Here is a 20,703-nt window from a genome sequence, read left to right as displayed (position 1 = left end):
TCTCTTAGCTCTCACTCGTGTTTTTGTTGGTTTTGTGTGTTTTCTCCAGTTTCTCTGCCCTTGTTTGGTGTCTCTCTAAGCTGTGGTACTTCCACTAGAGGTCGGCTGCAACACACACTTGCCCAGGACCTTGCCAGCCTCCACAGATCAGGGGACACCAGCAGGAAAACTCTGTTTCATTTTTTCGGTCATCTAAAACGTGAAACCAACTGAAAATCTCCACCGTGTGTCCAGGGTCCAAAAGAGATGCGTAACTGTTAAACAGAAATAGCATACTGCTTTTAAATGCATGGCTTGCCTTACAAACTGCACTTTGTATGAGTGCAGGTGGTCAGCTGAAAAGGACTAAGGTTTGGTTGCATAAACTGGTCTGTAAATCTTTCCTGAAATTAACATTTGAGTAGTTCAGCTGAACTCACTGAGCTATCAGAGATAAGCGCAGGCAGACTTGTTTACACAACTAGGCAATGATGTACATTACCTTTACTGTAGGCTGGCAGTGGCTTCTTAATTTTTGAACAGGATTTTCAAAGTAAATCTTCTAGGCTAATGTTATTCCTAACAAAGCCAGTGATAAGAAATTTGCTATTGACTTTGGATGAAGGACAGTGGTTTAGAAAACACTGGTCTTCTTTTTGGAGTCACCAGAATTAACAGCAGGGACTTTCATTGTGTCTGCTGGAAAAGATGGAAAACACAGGACCAGAATGTCTCCTTCATTCCTTTACCACTCCTTTTTTTTTTTCTCATAATATGCAGTATTACTTTGCTCTAGGATTTCATATCAATCGTAGGAAATTTATAACAGTACCATCTCCTTTTGTGTTTTAGGTTCTCCAAAAATTTAGAAGCATCTTCTGCAAACAGCTGACAATGAGAACTTTTCCACTTTATGATGCAGAGGTTTTTCAGGGGGCATGCTAGATCCAGCCAAGGCTTTGAAAAAGAGAGACAACTGGATCCCTTATTTAGAGGTAATTATGAGGAACTTCTCTCTTTAAGTTATTGTTAGTCCTAACCAGTCTTCAGGATGTACCAAGATACATTTCAGTGATTAAAGTCTAAAATGTTCCTTTTGACAAATGGAGTGAATATTTTTTTAATAATCCAGGCCTTATCAAACTACAATATTTCTGTATAGTCAAGAGCCTCTGTTCATATCTGTTGAAAATACAAAATGCATGTGTTGCATTTTCTTTACTAAATATTGCCTCCTATATCAAAAACATGTAGCAGTATTCATAAGTTTTTTTGTTACTTTTATGACAACCAGGTTAAGCCTAAAGTAGATCCCTGGGAACAAAAGCTTTTGATGAAATTGAAACAATGGAAGAAAGGAGGTAAACTGATGGACCTTCATTCAAAATCTCTAGAGTTAATGTGACTTAAAGTGAATTAATTTACAGTTATTTTAATTTATTTATTGGGCTCTTCCAGAGAAATTGAAATCTCTAGAGAAAAGTTGCCTCAGGTTTATGTATCATGTATTTACGCCTGAATTCATTAAAGACCCATTACTAAGGTGCTACAGAGATATTTTCCCCTGTCTTTCTCAGTTCGGCAGTTTCAAAAGGCAGCTTGGACGCTTCCATACATATTCAAAAGCTCTGAAATTCACCTAAGTCAGGTCAAAATCAGCCCTGGCATTTGTTTCAAAGGGATAGTTCAGAATTGCCTTTTTTTTAATGTGATCAAGGTTCAGACCTGTGCCCCAAAGATAGAGATACTCCAATAGCAAGATACAAGTTGGTAGGGCACAGTGCACCCCAGGGAGCGGTTACTGAGTGTCTCTATTTTGGTTCTAGCTTCACAAGTTCTCTTGATTATGGTGATATAATGCCATTTTTGGACATTTTGAGGATGTGCTGCAGGACAGCTCTGTCTAGGTTGCGTGCCACCCAACCTCTTTGGAAAAATGGCAATGTATATTCGCAGATCAGGTCTGTTTTGCATCCACAGTGAGCTTGAGGCACCTCTTACACCTCACATTCCTTTGTCCTAATTGCATCTTATTCACTGAATGTACCCTACAGGGCTGACCTGCACCTGCCCAGTAAGCTCTGCTCATTCACTCCTGCTGCAGATGCATGAAAGAGCTGCGGGTGTGACAGACTGTCAGGTGTCCTGGAGTCTTGCCACTTTTTCCCAGTGAAATTGGAGCAGGTCTGGTACCCTCATCTGTAAAACTGGTATAACAGCAGTGCTCTGCCTCTGAAAGATGACATGAACTAATGCAATTAACATGGTGAACTTCTACTGTAGGACTGGATCTATATAAATATCGTTCAGTAACACTGATCTTGCAGTCAAAGGATAATGCTACTGCCTCTCATCCCCTGGGCGAGCCTGAAGGACGACAAAAAAAAATAAGAACACCTTGTAGTTCAGCTTCCAGTTTTACACAGGAACCAGAAAATAAATACCTCCTCTGAAGCTGTCAGAAGTCATGCTCCTGTGTGCCCTCTTCTATCAATAGTCACATACCTGACAATTGGAAAGTCCTTGATGTGCTGTCTCTTTCTTCCTTTAGTGCTCTGGTGGGGTTGAGTACACCAGAGCAGCCTTAAGCCATGTCTCAAGCTCATGTGAGGCTGTTTCAGCCCTGAAATGTCACTGAGCTCCTTTGTTTTCTCTTCCCAAGGAACCACTGCTCCAGTCATTCCAAATACGTCTGTCTGGCTTGAAGATCCCTGCTGTCTAGAAAGAGGGTAGTGGGCTTGTCACATGGTCCCAGATGCTGCTGAGTATGTGTTCAAGTTATGGGCAAGCCTTGATGTGGGATCCCTGCTGGATGGTATCTGTTTAGTAGAGAAGCAGTAATGGATCAGAAATTGTTGACTCCCAACCAGTAAGAAAGTGAATTAAGGAAATACTTGGGAAATCAATGGAAAAATAATTCCCATAGAGTTTGATATTTAATTTACATTTTTATTAAAGGCTACTTACTCCCCTGCGCCCTCCTTTTTAGTTTTTTTCCTCCTGTGTGAAGCGAGGAGGTTATCATCGAAACAGGTGATGAAGAGTCCTATAAAACTCCTGTTCTTAGTACCCTTAGAATTCCTATCAAGGCTTTGCTGGAATTCCTGTCAAAAAATTTTACTGATGCTAATAATTGCTAAAACATGACTATGTTTTTCAAATTATACTTCTGATAGAAGTGGCAATTAAAAAAACTCCAGCAAGATTACATGTGTTTTTTAAAAATTACTTTTGTACTACTACTACTAATAATAATTTTATTTAACCTGGGATTTGGCAGTACTCTGTACATATTTAGTCTCCCTGGTTCCTGTCTAACATTCATTATTACTTTTGTGGGTCTCACAAAGCATTTGAGAGAGAACTCATCTTACATTCCAAAAGTCAGAAAGTGGATGTGTAGACTTTATAGCTGAGGTTGGCTTTACAATATTTTAAATAATTTAATGGATTTTATTTTGATGATACTCTTAGAAAGATTAGACAATTATGGTCTTTCATTTTTAAATTTATTTAGCAGTGAGATAAGTTTTCTTTTATGATCTCTGTTTACAGACCTTTTCCCCATGCCAGATACTTCACAAAGAAACCATTCTTTCAAAGCTTGCCACAGCAGGTAATTTTTCTGGAATGCTTGGGTGCAAACCATCATCACCACTAGCAGAAGTAAAATGGCTTTGCAGCTCACTGATAAAATGAAAAAAAAAGATCATTCTCCTTGGTTTTTCCATAGTGACTTCTCACCAAATACAGTATGTTTGATTTTGATCGCCACTCATTAAGGGTGAGGGGTAACAGGAAAGGAGAGAGGTAGTCTCTCCTCTATGTAAATCTCAGGAAAAAAAAAAATCATATTCTTTCTTATCTGGTGTATTTCCTCCTTATGTTATAACAGGCAAGTCCTTTCTAAATTTTCACCTTGGAGAGGGGGCAGTAGAGAACTGTCCCAAATCCAGGAGAAGCAGTAAGGGGGAGTGCTGCAGTGGCTAGATGCTCTGAATTGACCTTGACTCACTGCAGGATGGGGTCTGGCATGCTGCCTCATTGGCCTTGTGAATCTTTTGTCTGTATTTGATATGATTTGAAACAAGGTCTCGGACAGAGAGAGAGAGTGATGGAGGATCTCCAGGAACACGAGGTGTTTGAAACACATCCTGTGAGGTCAAGTTCTACTGCTTCTTTTCATGCCTCTGCACAGCAGAGCTATGATCATGTCTGGGAGATCTGTGCCTGCACTGAGCCCCACCAGGTACTTAGAAGGGTAGAAATTATAAATAATTGCCAATGAACACATCTAGCAGGCATTTGTCAGCTCTGATAGAGGGCTTCTCTAGTAGATTTCTGTTTGGATACCAGCCTTCCTCTTTTTCAGAATTCAGTCTCCTGCTAGTGCTAGTAAGCAGGAGCTGCCCAGGTGCAGTGTGTGGTGGTGTGCCAAAGCTGTATGCATAATGTCCTCTCCTCCTTGGTGCTCACCAGTTCCTCTGCAGCCACTGGTCCAGTACAGCACAAGCAGTGTGAGGTTGCACCTATGTAAAAATAACATGTGTATGTGCCTGTAGCAGGGCTGGGCTGCGGATTTGGCCACAAGAAGTGTGCCCTAGGATTTACTGGAGGGTACTGGTATTAGGGAATGGGTTAGCATGTATGTATGGAGGAGAGGGGAGGCAGGATGGTGGCATGCTTTGGTTGCTGGAAGCCACTCAGCAGCTAGGCACCTGTGGACCTGAGGGCAGATGCCAGCTTTGTGCAGAGACAGGTGTGATAGCAAGTTCCTCCTCTCAAGGAGGAAGTGGCATCTGTGGACATCACCTCACAGATGCTCAGAAGCTGCGAGAGAACTTCATGTTTTGGAGGAGGGGGAAAAAACCCAAGTGGCCTCACTGGCAGAGTAGTGAATGAGAAGTAGGACCTACTTCTCTGGTATCTGGGGAAGTTGTAGTAACTGTGTGGCGAGCTCTGTGACTAATCCTCTGAATGTGAAGGTATCTCTTTGATGGAGATGGACTTTGATTCCCTATTTCTTTATTGTCCTTCTGACTCAGAAGTCCTTCAGAGCCACTGCTTTGGTAAGTATAAAAGCACAGAACTGTTACATCCCAGAAGTTTCTGTATGTGCAGCCCAGCGTTCAGTTTGTCTCACTCTACACATGCCTGCACCAGAGGGCCCTCGTGGCAAGGTAAGAAAGAACTGAAAAATCTCCTTGTTTTGCTCTTGTTTTTTAAAGAGGAAAGGTCTCGGCTACTAGGGCTGGATGCAGCCCTACTATTAATGGGAAGGTCTTGGACCCCCGCGCTTGGCCTGGACCAAACAGGGCAGGAATACAGGAGCAGGGGAAAGGGAACAGAGGGAGAGAGAGAGACCATTTAGTCTCCCACTCATTCCCTCTTTCCTGCTGATTAATCTGCCCCAAGCCTGGCACCAACTCTGTTAAAAAATATATCCACATTTCTCTGTAAGGAAAAGCTCTCACATACTGAAATTCTTCCTACCTCAGGCTGACTCAGACTAGAAAATATTTGATTACTTAATGAAAACTTCAGAAAAAAACCCCAAACATTGGGTTGACATGATGATTAATTAATTAAAAAACAGGATTGCACTCTTCATCTTCTCTCAAGTGCACTACGTCCACAACTGCGTTGGGAAAGAGTACCTGCTTGACGGCCATGCAAGGAACACGACTGATCTCAATTTTGAAACAGTTTAGTCATCAAGGTTATTGAAAAACTAGAATTAGTTCCTCCACAAAGAAAAAAAGATGCTGTCCTGGTCTCAGTGTTTTTAAAATAAAAGTTTAGCTGCTATTCAAAAATGTGCTGTCACTTTTTTCGTCATGTCACTCAAGTTTTTTCAGACAGCATTGTCTATCTTTTTAGACTGGAAATTTTAAGTGAAGAAGCTTCATCCATAGTCCATATACTTATTTTTGTATTTAACAGAGACGTACAATTAATGCTGTTGATTCAGGAAAATATATTTTGATACTATTTGACCTCATGTTATTATAAGTAATAGAGATGGAAGGACCTAGTGTTTCTAAAGTTTAAGAAATTAGACCTTTGAAGTCAATGAGGACAGCATGAGTGAGGATGGTCGTACTTAGTAAGGATAGAGAAATTTGTTCACAGATAATCTATCATTGCAAGGATTATGTAAAGAATTCATTGCCTGACAGTTTGTCATCAAGATGTTAGGCTTGAAGGAATTTTTGGAGACAATACACTCATGTCAACTTGCAAATTTATAGAACTGCCAACGTAGTCCTAAGTATATCCATGTCACTTCTATGACTAGCTTTGTTAGGATGTCTTGTGTTGAGAGGAATAAATTTGACAAGCACAAATCTGTAAAGATACATTAATAAGATTTTCTTTAATCAGAAAAAACAATGCCAAGATCAATACTGTGAAACCTTTAGAAACTGGAAAGAATTCCAATTTATGCCATACAAATAAATTGGGATAGAGAAGATAGAAGTTTTTCTTATCTACTTGATTGTCTGAGGAAGTTAATTGGATAATGCCAAGTAAATCACTGTCCATAATGATCCACAATAAATAAATACTGTGTGACTCACATTGATCTTCTCATTTACACTGATACTAATGCCAGTTTAATGTCACTGATACTGATAGAGTAATTCCTGATGCTTGTGAGGAGGCCTTGATGGAATTGATACCAAGGCAGGTGTAGCTGTTTTCCTGTTTGCTGCTCTTCTGCTACTCTTTGTACTACAGCACAGAGTATGCTGGAAAGGAGTGAGAAAAAACCAAAAACCCAACTATTTAATTTCATTTTATAGAACATTAGCTATATATGCTATGTTTGTGTTGGGGGTGTTATGTACACGTCACAGTAAAACTTTCCTACAGCCTAATCTGATGTTACTTCTTCATTCCACACTATGATTTTGCCCTATGCTCATCCTATGACCTGCTGGAGCCCAGAAATCAGTTTTTCTTTTATGTCTGGAAGAAAAATGAAAAACTAGGAGGTCAGATGTGTCACTAGCCGTACCTGGGTTGAGGTTTTGATGAAACAGATGTTCTGAATTTCTTTGGAAAATTTCCTTGATCTGACTCTTGCTGCAGTCTTGTCTTTGAAATGGGGATAGCTCTTTCATATAGTCCAGGGACTTTATAAGAATAAACCACTAAGGATTGGAAAGCAATCAAATATTGTGGAGTTATATGCTCTGATAATTTCACTGCTGCCTGGATTATGAATTTCATCCAGTATGGAACTTCCTTTACTTTTCTTGTGATAAAGTCTATTCATAAAATTGTTTAACGTACATATATGTATGTATATATTTAACAAACCCTGAAAGAGGGAAGAACAATGATACCATCATACTGTTTCTCTGACAGAAGCAGTAGTGCCATCCTTTTCCATTATTCCATTCTGCAGGTTTCTGTGACTGTCAGTTCTGTAGGCAACGCCAATCTTCTTTTAGACGACAGATGCAGCCAAACTGTCTGCTTTGGAGAGGTTCAGAAATCTCCTTGAGTAGCAAAAATGTAATTACATTTTTCCTGTCTGGAAAAAGGTATAGTTATAAAGGCATCTTATGTGGTGCTGGGGTTAGAAGAGGGCACAGCGACTGCCCACAGGGAGCACATGGTAAGGAGAGGAGCCTACTTGTCCCTTCTTTTCTTGCATCACCTGAGAGTCCCTGAGCTAAAGGTAAAAAACCCACAACATAAAGTCTGCAGAGTCAATTTTTTTAAGAGAGGAGCTGTCATCCAACTGAAAATGCAACTGTCTGCTTGGTCCAGAGAGTGTGCCTGGGGATCCATATCTATTTCAAGTTCATGGAAAGAAGCCTGACCATCAGTGCCACTGGCCACTCCTTCAAGCCTGGTCACCTAATTCTCAGCGCAGAAGACACCACCTGGATCTGTGCTGCCAAAAGAGGCACCGGGGTTTCTGGTGGCCTGAGTTCTCAGCCATATGGTCACTACACAAGGTGAGGTACCATGTAAGTCTTCCAAAGCACGTTCTTCACCAGGAGTGCCTAATCCGATTCTCTGGATCTTTCCATGCCAACTGTGTTGTGATCAATTGCAGAATTATCTGAGGGACTCGGAGTAACCAGGTCCTCAGAAACATGTCTTACCTTAACTGGCTAAATACTACCAGTGGTCTGTAACAAACCTAAGAAATTTCAGTCACATGAAAGTACAACGTCAATAATGCCTGCCAGATAAATATTTACTTAGATAGGTCTGCTGGTTGTGCTTAAACTAAGACATTTGTAAGTGTGGGACTATTACACAGCATAGAAGTTCCTGAGAAATCTAAGGCATTCTGCAATTTATGGAAAACTCCTAATGACTTCTAAAATGTATTATTAGATTTAGGTAGAGTTTGGACTTTCCATTTTTTAATCTGGGATGAGGGTATGTGCCTGAAGTGATGTAATTAGTACACTTGCTTCACAGATTGGAAAAAAGAAATAAAAATTCAATTTCTAAGACTTATCAAACTTTGGTTCCCCAACTTTTTTTGTGAAATATACTGAACAGAACCAATATCTTATGCTGACATTACTGGTTGTATGTGAGATATATAGTATTTTCTCTTCCGAGCTGTAGAATTTCCCTGCAGCTCTGCTACCTTACATTCATCTCAAAGTTCTCATTTAGAAAGTCTGAAGAAGCATGGCATGAGAGTATCTTACAAGGATTTTTTTCAACATTTTGAACTCATGTTTATTTCTCATTTACCAGAAACTTGTTTGTTTCCTGTAGAAACACATAGAACTAAACGCACAAGGTGTGTTTATAGAATACAATTCTTCCACCTGGAAGAATTGTGGCTAGAACCAAAAAGGAAGTAGGCCTCCTACCGCCATTTTTTGCTTATGTTAAGACTTCAAGCATCCCACCTGCCCCTCAGGAAAACAAAACAAAACAAACTTCATGTCCCTAAACATGAAAAAATCTAAACTTCTTTGAAAATAAATAAAATGTGTGAGACGGACATAGTGTTGATTACATTTTTAAGGTATCTTTAGTTTTATTTCAATTATTCTGTGAGGAACTAAGAGACACTTCCAAGTCAACTGCCCTTGTCTTTACAAGGTACTTCAACTTGCCGGTACTGGGAGAATCACACAGCTGGTACAACCCTGGCCAGAAGATTCCTAAAATACCTGGATGACAACTTTATGGAACAGGTCCTCAGGGAGCTGACTCAGAAAGATGCCTTTCTTGATCTGCTTTTTGTCAACAGAGTGGATCTCGTGAGCAAAGTGGAGATTGGTGGCTGTCTCGGCCACAGTGACCACAAAGTGATTGAGTTTAAAATCTCTGTTGACAGGAGAAAAGTGCCAGCAAAACCTCAACTCTGGGCATGAGAAGGGCAGACTTCAGGCTGTTCAGGGAATTGAGTCAGATCCCCTGGGAAAATGTTTTTGCAGGTTCTGGGGTCCATCAGTGCTGGTTGCTTTTCAAACATCACCTTCTAATGGCATAGGAGCAGGCAATCCCCAAATGTTGGAAGTCGAGCAGGTGAGGCAGAAAGCCAATTTGGCTGAGCAAATTCTTCTCTTGAAAAGAAAGCAAAAAAGGAAGGTGTATGCCCAGTGGAAGCAAGGTCAAGTAACACGGGAAGAATTCAGAGATGCTGCTTGCTGCTGCAGGGAGAAAATTCATGCAGCCACAGCTCAGCTAGAGTTGAAGCTGGCCGGAAATTTGGGGGAACATAAAAAAAGTAAAGAGTTTTTTCAAATATATTAATGGTAATAGGCAATGTAGAAATATCATCAGCCCATTACAAGATGAGGATTGTCACCTCACAAACAGGGACAGAGACAAGGCAGAGGTGATTAACACTTCCTTTGCCTCTGTCTTCAACACGGGTGATGGACCAAGGGGGTCTCAGTGCCCTGAGCTGGAGGTCCATGACTGTAAGAATGATCAGCTCCCAGTTGATCCTGAAATTGTGTGGGATCTGCTGCTCAGGTTGGATCCCTACAAATCTATGGGGCCTGATGGGATTCATCCAAGAGTCCTCAAAGAGCTGGCTGATGTCATTGCAAAACCTCTCTCAATGATTTTTGAACGGTCTTGGGAATCTGGAGAAGTCCCAGCCGACTGGAAGCTGGTGAACATTGCCCCAGTTTTCAAGAAGGTCAAGAAAGAGGACCACAGAAACTACAGTCCTGTCAGTCTCACTACAGTGCTAGGTAAAGTTATGGAGAAGATTACTCTGGGAAGTATTGAAAACCACCTGAAAGACAACAGTCATAGGTCACAGACAGCACGGCTTCATGAGAGGAAAGTCCTGCTTATCAAACCTGATTTCCTTCTATGACAAGGTAACCCACCTAGTTGATCAAGGGAAGCCAATTGATGTAATCTTTTCGGATTTCACCAAAGCTTTCAATACTATCTCTCACAGGATCCTTCTGGACAAAATGTCCAGCACACAGCTGGATAAACACATCATGTAGTGGGTGAGCAATTGGTTCACAGGTCAAGCACAGAGGGTAATAGTGAATGGGGTAACATCAGACTGGTGACTGGTCACTAGTGGGGTTCCACAGGGCTCTGTCTTAGGCCCTGTGCCCTCCAACATCTTCATAAATGACTTGGACATGGGCCTGGAAGGGATACTAAGCAAGTTTGCAGATGATCCAAAATTGGGAGGAGCTGTTAACTCCTTCAAAGGCAGGGAGGCCCTGCAGAGAGACCTCAACAAATTAGAAGATGGGGCAATTACGAGCCCCATCTTGAATTATGAAGTTCAAGAAGGGAAAGTGCCAGATTCTGCATCTGGGATGGGGCAACCCTGGATGTACGTACAGACTGGGGAATGAGATGTTGAAGAGCAGTGCTGTCGAAAGGGACCTGGGGATCCTTGTTGATGGCAGGTTGGATATGAATCAGCAGTGCCCTGGCAGCCAGGAGGGACAACTGTGTCCTGGGGGGCATCAGGCAAAGCATCACCAGCTGGTCGAGGGAGGGAGTGGTGCAGCCTCACTTTGAATATTGTGTGCAGTTTTGGTCACCATGATATAAGAAAGATATTAAGCTCTTAGAGACCGTCCAAAGGAGGACAATAAAGATGATGAAGGGCCTTGAGGGGAAGCCGTATGAGGAGTGGCTGAGGTCACTTGGTCTGTTCAGTCCGGAGAAGAGGAGACTGAGGGGAGACCTAATTCCTCGTGAGGGGAAGAGGAGGGTCAGGCACTGATCTCTTCTCTGTTGTGACCAGTGAATGAACCCAAAGGAATGACCTGGAGTTGTGTCAGGGGAGCTTTAAATTGGATATTAAAAAGATTTTCTTCACCCAGAAGGTGAAGAAAACCAGTAGAGGGTGGTTGAGCACTGGAACAGGCTCCCCAGGGGAAGTGGTCATAGCACCAAGCCCGATAGAGTTTGAGTGTTTGGATGATACTCTCAGGCACATGGTATGACTGCTGGGGATGGTCCTGTGCAGGGCTAGGAGCTGGACTCGATGATCCTTCTGGGTCCCTTCCAACTCAGCATATTCTGTGATTCTGTGATTTATCCTTTAAAAATATAACCAGTTAAAATTCTTAAATGAAAGTTACTTGGAACTAGAAAACTATGGTTTTCTGCTAAAAAAATGTTGAACAGAGTGTTCCAACATCTTCAAATTTTCAAGTCAGAAAAAGTAATTTAAAAACTTTTGCTTTCCAATGGGAGTTGTTAGCTTTCTGGGAAGCAGGTGTTGGGACAAAGTCTTCTTCTGAATTCCAAGTACCATACCTTTATCTTCATTCCTCTTTTTTCAGTAGCAGAAGAAATGATGCAAAGATCAGTTCTGACCTTTTGTGTACACACTGATCGGGAGATTAGCTGTGAAGTACTTCAGAGAGCCCTAGCAATGAGAGAGACATTATTGCACACTGGGGTCTCTTTCTTCTGGACTAATACAGGGATATGGATATATACTCTTGAACTTCAGCTAAAGCCTAGATAAATATTTACTAATCCAATTACAGTTTATTTGGCAGTGAATTTATAAGCAGAGGCAACAGTATTTCCTGAACAACAGTTTCTAATGTGTTTTGGGTTTATTTTTAATTTATTGCACAGACTGTCTTTCAAGAACTGAAACAACAGTAAAGCCATTTTACAGGCAAACTGCTTGACACCTATCTAGCATACTTGCTGGCATGTGATATAAACACAAAATGAATGGCATTGTTTCTTAAAAATGTTATCATTTAATCTATGCCCAAAATTGGAGGAGTACCTGTGTTAAGAATCCCTCCACATTGTAAGCTGTGAGCTGGTGAGATGGCTCAGCACAGAAAGTATCCAAAACTGAGATTCTGAGTCAGTGTTGCACTCTCCCTGGCAGACTGTTTGGGATGGAGGTGATCAGAGGTGTGTGTTATAATGACACAAGGCCCTGCAAACCAATGTTTGCATTACACTGCCTTAAAACTTTTTGAGATTCAGCTTGGAAGAAAGTAGATAAAATATATGTAGGTGTGTAAATATTGCTTTATAACCCAAAAGGAATTTGTTAAGTCCCGGTAAACCTGAGCAGAACCTGCAGGCAAAAAAAATCACAGAAATATCCAGTTACTTGATTTGTTGCTATAGATATGTAACTGAGTTATAACTTTTTTTATAGGCATAAGTTGTATTTAGAAGGTGTCTTAAAAATATGGACAGTGTCTTAAAAATATGAACCCCATATGGAGTCTCCCAATATGATAGGGAGAAAGTCTGTATTTCCTTTTAGTTTTGTTTTGTAAGAGCTCTCCAGTTTTGTAGTCACATGCCCCTTTTGCTGAGTGCAGTAGTCTTGACTGAGATTTTTAGGAGTGAGTCAGAGCAGGAATCGCCAGAAAAAAAAATTAAGAGCTTGAAAGTGGAAATATTTCAATGAAAGTTATTCATAAGGATATTTAAAAACACAACCAAAACCCTCTCCTATCTTCTATGGTGAAGTCACCCCAGTATTTGCTCAGTTATTTACCTAAATTAAGTTGAATTTAATTCTTCTATAAAGGGCTTTGATTTAACCTTCAGCAAATTCTGCACCACATAATTAAGATCAGCGAAACAAATAGTCTGTTCAGAAGAATAAGGAAAGAACAGAGAGTGCAGAACACCATAGGGAAAAAAGGAAAGGAATCTGACCAGGCTTATCCAACATTATGTTCAAATTAGGTGTACATTTTGCAGGGCTGCCTAATTAACTTTATGGTAAAGAATTAATTCTAATCCAGCACATATCTCTGAAGCTGGCAAGCTGTTCTTCTGAATACATTTAAATTTTACTCAGATTTCCATGACTGAAGGAAATACCTTTTCCTTTTCTCCATCCTTTCTTTGAATAAAAGTTTGACACCCAGATGCTAGCAGGGCAACTTTTGGTAGCACTGGAGATCTTGTCAAGGCAGATATTAGGACAGCCAGTGAAAACAGAAAATCCCAATAAATCGTGTGTCATTATTTGGCACTGAAGTGAGAACAAAAGTGCATTACATACCAGGAAATAGCAAAAACAAACAGTGGAAAAGGAGAACCTCGTATTTGCTTGCTAGCTTCTTATAATAAGAACCATTAAAAAAATTCCATGGCTATTACCCCTATGCCCCAAGTGTTTATTTACACTGGAAGATTAACTTCAGTAATTGTACATCCAGAGACAGATGTATGTAATTCTCTGTGTGGCACTTATAGTTAAGAAACAGAATCTTTTGAAAACTAACACCACTTCTGCTGACTGCAGTACTGAATTCTTGCCTGGGTGTTACCATCGTTGCTAATGACTCACTGCCAAGGTAGACAATTCTCTTTTAAAGATGCTGATGGGGTTTTTTTGAAAATTAAGGTCATTGTTAAACCATTCTACTCAACAAGTGCTGATTTCACAGCAATTTGGGACACCAGTCAATGGGCATTCTTTATAATTAGTGCTAAAGTCCTTGTGTGTGAGAACTTATCTACAAATCTTGCAAGTGGAACTTAGCCAAGAGGGCTTTAAAAATATGTTGACTTTGAATGTCAGAATTTAAGACACTTTTTGCCAAATTTAAGCTAGATTAGAAGAAGGAAAAAAGTTCTGCCTTAGTTCAAGATCTAATCTTTGCGTTTTCGTGCCTTCTTGATGCTTTTTTGTGAATGTATATGACTGAAGGAAAAACTAGACACAGTAACAATTTCGTACAGTTTGGCTTACTCTGTGGTAGCATAAATGAAACCACAGTGTAGGTCTTCCCTGTAAAAAATAATATTTTGGCAATATTTTATTTAGTTGTTGTCCACTAGCGACATGTTCTGAGGCGAGGTCCACTCTTAGGTTAATTATACAGAATTGCAATCCTTTCAGAGCTGACAGCTGCTATGTGTCTCTTTTTCATAGCACATGTCCACAGCACTCTGTTTACAGAGTTTGCAGAGGTGGAAAACCATGACAACTCTCACACTAGAGAAGATGGATGTATTCGTACACAAGACCAGTGAGGGGTTGACATAATACGTGATATGAATTTAGAGGACCCAAAGGAGCTTGGGAACCAGCTGCTGCTTGTGACCAGCCAGTACACTGAGAAAGATAAACCTAAGATATCGACAGGTCTAAAAGACCTGTGATAGTTTGGTTTGCTGTTTTCAAGGTAGGTCGATCCCATGACTCCTTGAATTGTTGCTGTACTTCTGCAAGACCAAGTGCTGACTGGATTTGTGGGACTTTTCTTTATTCTCCTAGTTAGCTAAGTGATGAATGTGTTACAAAGACCTAACTGGGCATGTGGAATTGCTTGTCACATGATGTTAATGTCACAATTTTGCACTTATTCAGGGTCACAGACATCAAAGTCACCCTGTAGGGAATAATAACACAGAAGGACATTTACTGATGCAGCTAAGTAATATAATGAGCTAGCACATCTTCAAGGCAGAGAAATAGAGTCAGAAAAGAAAAATGTTAATTGTTTCTGAATGTCTTTTAATTAATGTATTGGATTACTTTTCAACAGAACGAAATTTACTTCCCACCACTTTTAACTTTTCTCAGCTGTAAATAAGAATCCACAAATTACTTGACATTCCAGACTTCCTTTTTTTCTAGGCTTTCTTTTTTCCTTTTTAAATAGTAAGATCTAAGTTAAGGGAGTCTGTATAACAGATTTCTAACAAGAGCAGTTGTACTTCTAGATGGGTGAGGAGGAAAAAGCTTGGAATTGTAGAAAGTATGAGGCCAGTCTTCGCGAATGAAGATTTGGGGAAAGGTCTTTTTTTTTACCTTTCCAGCCTGCGCAATGGATTTTTTAGGTGAGACACAGCCTGCGCTGAACTGAGCCCACCCTTTAATCCTAAGGTTCATCTGCCGGGGCCAAGCAAGCTTGGACAATGGCAGTGAGGTCCTCAGGACGTAGGTTTGTTTAGAGTGACCTTCTCATAGATGGATGGCCTCACAGGGCTAACGAGCTCCATCTGCCTGGGAGGACTGGGATTCGAACCTGGGTCGCAGCGGTGAGAGTCCCGCATGCTAACCACTAGGCCACCAGGGGTCCCCCAGAAAGTATGAGGGGAGGGTCATTAGAAAACAGCGAATAAATAGCACAAACATGTACAGTGTTCAGAGAATTCCATAAAATATCTCTTAAATCAAATTATTGAGATTACTTTCTGTATTGGTAGGATAATGCTTTTGATGTTTTAGTATGCTTCTCTAAGATTGAATATTCTGGTAGAATTCAGGGCAGACCTGAGCATCAAGATGATCAAAAATCTTTACAAACCTGTGAATGTCTAAATAGCTGGTAGGACCTCTTTTGAAGTCACCAGAAGGTCCTCATTGTGAACCCTTTTTCTGGAGCATCTGTCATGTGAGGAGAGACTGAGAGAGCTAGGACTGTTCTGCCTGGAGAAGGCTCAGGAGAGAACTAGTCAGTGTGTATAAAGACCTGATGAGAGGGAATGAAGATAAGGGGACCAGACTCTTCTCAGCCATCTCTGCCATCAGGACCAAAGGCACTGGGCACAAACTGAAACATGAAATTCTATCTGAAAACAAGAAAACATTTTTTAACTATGAATGTGATCAAACACTGATAAAGGTTTGCCGAGAGGCTGGTGGAGATATTCAGAATCTGACTGGACACAGTCCTGGGAAATTGACCCTGATGTGACCCTGCTTGGGAGCAGGGGATTGGCTCAGTGACCTTCAGAGATCCCTTCCAACCTCAGCCATTCTGTGATTCTGTCATCACAGAAGGCAGGCTACTGAATGAGTCTGGAATAGCAGATCTTGTGTTTATAGGTGACTTAATTATCACCCTCACACAGTACTCCTGAGGACTGATCATATACAACTTGCCCTAGTTCCTTATGTTCCTTCTTGTTATGGTTTCTTTCTGTGTGCCATAGACTCAAACATTATTTCCATGCTGACTTTTCCAGTGATCATGGACTTCAAATTACTCTCTTGTTCAGCTTTGAAAAATAAGACCAAGTCTGGAGCTGAAGAGTAGCTGCGGAAGCCTATTCTATTTTTAACTCTGCAGCCCTAAACTTTTCAGATTCACTCTACTGGATTTATCAGTTATTGTCAAAAATAGCTCTAATTTACATAGTATCACAAGAAAACTAAAGCATGATTTCTTTAAGTATTTCTCATAGGCTGATAGCATTGAAACATTTGTAGTGATTTTTTTCCTCCTTTCACAGTAATTTTTAAATTATGAAAAGTAACTTTTCTGATAGTAAGCCATCTGAAAAGAAAGCCCTCACCTCAGTCTGCTGTCTGACCTGCTATATCTCTTAGTAAAATTTATCTTTGAGTAGTATATATTGCTTGTCTTTGATTTGAGAGTGAAGGTGAAGGGATGAAGATGATTCCAACATAATTTGGTGCTGGGAAAAATTAAGCTTCTGTTCACTTTCCTCCCCTATTTTTTATATGTTTTCTCTGGCTTTATCTCTTGATGCGGTTCTTTTGAACTTGAACCTCTCAAAGAATATTTGTGAAAAGATGATGGAAGAGATACATTTAAACCAAATGGTTCCTTGCAGGATACTCTGGGGTGTACCAAAGCTTATGGAACTTGAAATCTTTTTGTGTCCTGGGGTTCCCTGCAAGCAAAAACCACAATCCTGTGCTATAAATAAAGAGAATTACCACAAGCCCTGGGACTGTAGGCATGTGGAAATCTCTCTGATACTGACATCTGCTTGTTTTATCCTTTTTTTGTGCATCTCAGGCAATGTAACTTGTGAGCAATTCAGTGGCAGCAAAATCCTTGGCTGGGCGCGTGTCTCTGGATCAATGCCCTATGCTACTTGACCTCTGGACCTGTGAAACTGCTCTCTTGGGGAAAAAATGCCAGGTACAGAAGCTTTTCTTGGTCTGAAAACAGTAATTTGCAATCAGTTCACTTCAGGTTGTGTAAGGTTTCCTTTCAACATGTTTCCTGTTGCTTATACAAAGATGCTAGAGCCAGCAACTGTGTATATTCTATAAATATTAGTATATAAATTTATTTTCTCATTGTTATTTAGTCTTTTTGAGCAAAAAAAATGCCATGCTTTATTATGTAGTTAAAAAAACCAACAACAAACAAACCAACACTTAAATGTGTATTAAGCAAAGCATAACATTTTTATTCACAATGGCTGCTGCATATTCTGAGGGCTTTCCCCTTCCTCCCTCTGATTCCAGACATATGACTGTATTTTGTCATGGGACATGGAAGCATACAGGGTTCCTGCCCAAAGATTTGAACCTTAAAAGGTGAGGATTGGACAAGTTCAGAGAAATGGACCCAGAGGAGTCTGGAAATATATTTCTCTCTATGGGACTCAGTAGTCTCAAGGACAATTCTATGAGGGTCAGGAAGTGGAAAGGAGCTGATAATCCACTTCAGAAACAGGGAGAAATGGCACTAATTGAGGTTGCCTTCACACACTTGAAATGTTTTGTTCTCAGTCCTGGAGCAACAGGGCAGCTCTCAAAATAGGAATGGTAGAGGGTGTTAAGGAATCTCCTGTGTACCCTTGAAGAGGCTTTAAATAGAAAACCTTTTAAACTAAAAGTATGTAGTTTAGGAAATCTCCTAAGGCCACTCTCCCATTTTCATAGGGGAGTTTTGTGTTACAGAGCTATATAATATACCGTCTAATTGCCTAGTTCACCAAGCTTCTGCCCTCATCGCAACAGACTTTGCTTTCTACTACTGTATGATCATGCTACCCCTGTGAATCTACCTTTCATTTTTATCATGGGTCCTCTGTTTAAGGAAACTTGCTTTATTTTTTAAAGAAAAAACTCCTGCTAGAGAAGAATGAAACCTCTACAGCAACAATACGGTAATTCTCTTCCAAAACCATCAGAGTATATTCTGGAATTGCTCTCACAACCCAGCTCTCTAGGCAGGGTTAAATGTGCTGTTGCTGGAGGTCTTTTGCTTTTAGCTGAAATGGAATGGAAATGGGTCTTGCTGACTTTGTTAACATGTGGGACAGAGTTCATGCAGAAGAATGAGGAAACAATAGCACTTTGTCCAGCAACTGAGACAGCTTAGCTTAACCAATATAAAACTTGCTAATGGCCTGTTGCTCAAGCACTGCCTTAGCTTCCTCAGAACAGTTCAGGTCAGGCAGGTTCTAAATCAGACAACTTGACTGTTGAAATCTGCGTTCTCAGCTACTGAGTTACCTCCTAAGCTTTTCTATTTCTTCCTCTTCCACAATCTTCTGGTTTCAGTAAGGAAAATAGTGTAAATGCTTTTCTACTTAAGTGTCAATGCAAAAGAGTAAGATCTAGATCATTGCATATTGCATAATGCACATTATCAATATGTTCATAAGGAAGAGCACTAGACATTCATATTGGCAATCTTCTAATTACCATTTGACCAAAAAGTACTACAATATCATCTAGAGAGTTCCCACGTGTCATTGTGCTTGGAACATTTCTTTTTCTGACCTATGCTGTGGGTATTTGTAATTAAAACTTTTATTTAAAAGATCCTTTAGAGCTGTTCTTGGTAAAGGAGCCTAAGGAGGGCTTGAGTAGTTGTACATCTTTAATGACATCTTCAATTAATTTGGAGTTTCTCCAAAAAATATAAAGTAACAGTGACAGTGACTGCCAAATGTGGTAATGGAAAGTCTTGCATGAGCCTGCAGGTTTCAAGTTGAGGGAAATTGAGTTTTTCAAATATATGAGAATGGATTACTTGTGGAAAGGAACAGGTGTCTTTAGAGCAGTAAGTACATTGCCTGGTACTTTGTAAAAGGAAAAATGGGTAGAATAAAAATCTTTATGTTTCAGTAGAAAAAAACAAAAGTTAGCTTCACAAGATTTGGAAGAAACTTCTCCTGTGAGTGGTTTATTCTATGTTCTGTTCTTGAGCCTTATGATGAAGCATTCAGTAAAATCCTGTACTAGAAACATGATGCTGCACCAGCTCACTGCAGCAACCACCATGTTCAGAAATCTCTCCCCAGCAAAGAATGAATATTTAGGTAAATAAACATTTCTAAATGTGCTTCTATATGTTTACTTTGAAGCTCACCAGCATGCTTTGAAACCCAGAGGAAAGATTCATTTTGGCCCAAGTGAAGATCGAGATCATGTATAAACCTCCATGGTTTGATCTCAAGCTTCAGTGTATGTCAATACCTACATAGATGAATGTATGTGTTTGCAACTTCACCTCAAGCTGCTGAGGGGCACAGTAAACCAATAAGTAGGTTGAATTTACGGTACAGCCATGTTGGGTGAGTAGGAGGTGAAATCCATGATGGGAAACTGATTAAAGCCTGCACGGGTTTACAGTGTTAAGATGGGTCACTACTAATATAAAAATGAAGTCCATGGATGTTTTGTAAACAGAAGGCCTGATGCTCAAGAGAAAGCTATAATTTCCTCAGCATAAGAAATAAAATGTTGGAAAATTGCAGTTTCATATGTCATGCCACATCTGGTGTTGTTTGTGACAATTGGAAAAATAGTTGAGAGGCATGGAAGGCAAATAAAATGATAGCTGTGAATTACTGCACTTATAATTAAAGCACAGCATTTCAAATCCTCATGTTTTTCCTCTGGTCTAAAAATCTGCCTCAGCTTTCCTCTATATCTTGCCACAGGATATTTTCTTTCTCTGAGCTTTGATTTCAGAGGCTGCAAGTTGGGAAGTTTAATTAGCTAGCTTTTGTAACTTGTCTTTTAGTCCACAAATGGAAGTTCAGGATTTGGTGCAAGAGGCTATTGTTGTGTACTCTAGCTATATGTGAATTTTATTGGCTAATGTCACTTGTGTTTATTTATAAGTTTTAGGCAGATGCCCAGAGGGAATACACCCACAAGACTTGTTTGCTTCTGTTAGAAGCTTCCCCCACATCCGACAGAGTCAATGCCAGCTGGGCCCAAGATGGACCCACTGCTGGTCAGTGCTGAGCCCAGCAGTGATGGTGGTAGCACCTCTGGGATTACAGATTTAAGAAGCAGGAAAAAAACTTGTGCAACAGTAACTGCATTCAGAGAGACAAGTGAGAAGAAACAGCCCTGCAGACACCAAGGTCAGTGTAGAAGGAGGGGGAGGAAGTGCTTCAGGCACCAGAGCAGAGGTTCCCCTGCAGCCCATCATGCAGATCACAGTGAGACAGGTTGTCCCGCTGCAGCCCATGGAGGTCCATGGGGAAACAGAAATCCACCTGCAGAACCTGGAGCACCCCACGCTGGAGAAGGTGAATGCCAAAAGCAGGCTATGATCCCAT

General features: G+C 40.5%; 1 long non-coding RNA gene across 2 annotated transcripts; it reads left to right on the top strand.

Annotated features, from left to right (window-relative positions):
- The first annotated feature begins 408 nt into the window (after positions 1-408).
- On the top strand, positions 409-20,443 carry LOC113967578. Of its 2 annotated transcripts, XR_003534225.1 has the most exons (5): positions 409-532; positions 832-974; positions 17,184-17,309; positions 19,495-19,673; positions 20,258-20,443. It is a non-coding gene; the product is annotated as an uncharacterized LOC113967578 (long non-coding RNA). The 2 variants fall into 2 exon arrangements; XR_003534224.1 differs by lacking the exons at positions 409-532; positions 832-974 and having other exon boundaries at positions 17,109-17,309.
- The last annotated feature ends 260 nt before the right edge of the window (positions 20,444-20,703 follow it).

Source organism: Neopelma chrysocephalum, unplaced genomic scaffold (assembly GCF_003984885.1).
Source record: "Neopelma chrysocephalum unplaced genomic scaffold, ASM398488v2 Primary Assembly neopelma1_23, whole genome shotgun sequence".
NCBI lineage: Eukaryota > Metazoa > Chordata > Aves > Passeriformes > Pipridae > Neopelma > Neopelma chrysocephalum.
The sequence above is the reverse complement of the archived record's forward strand: the minus strand, read 5'-3'. Positions and strand labels throughout refer to the sequence as shown.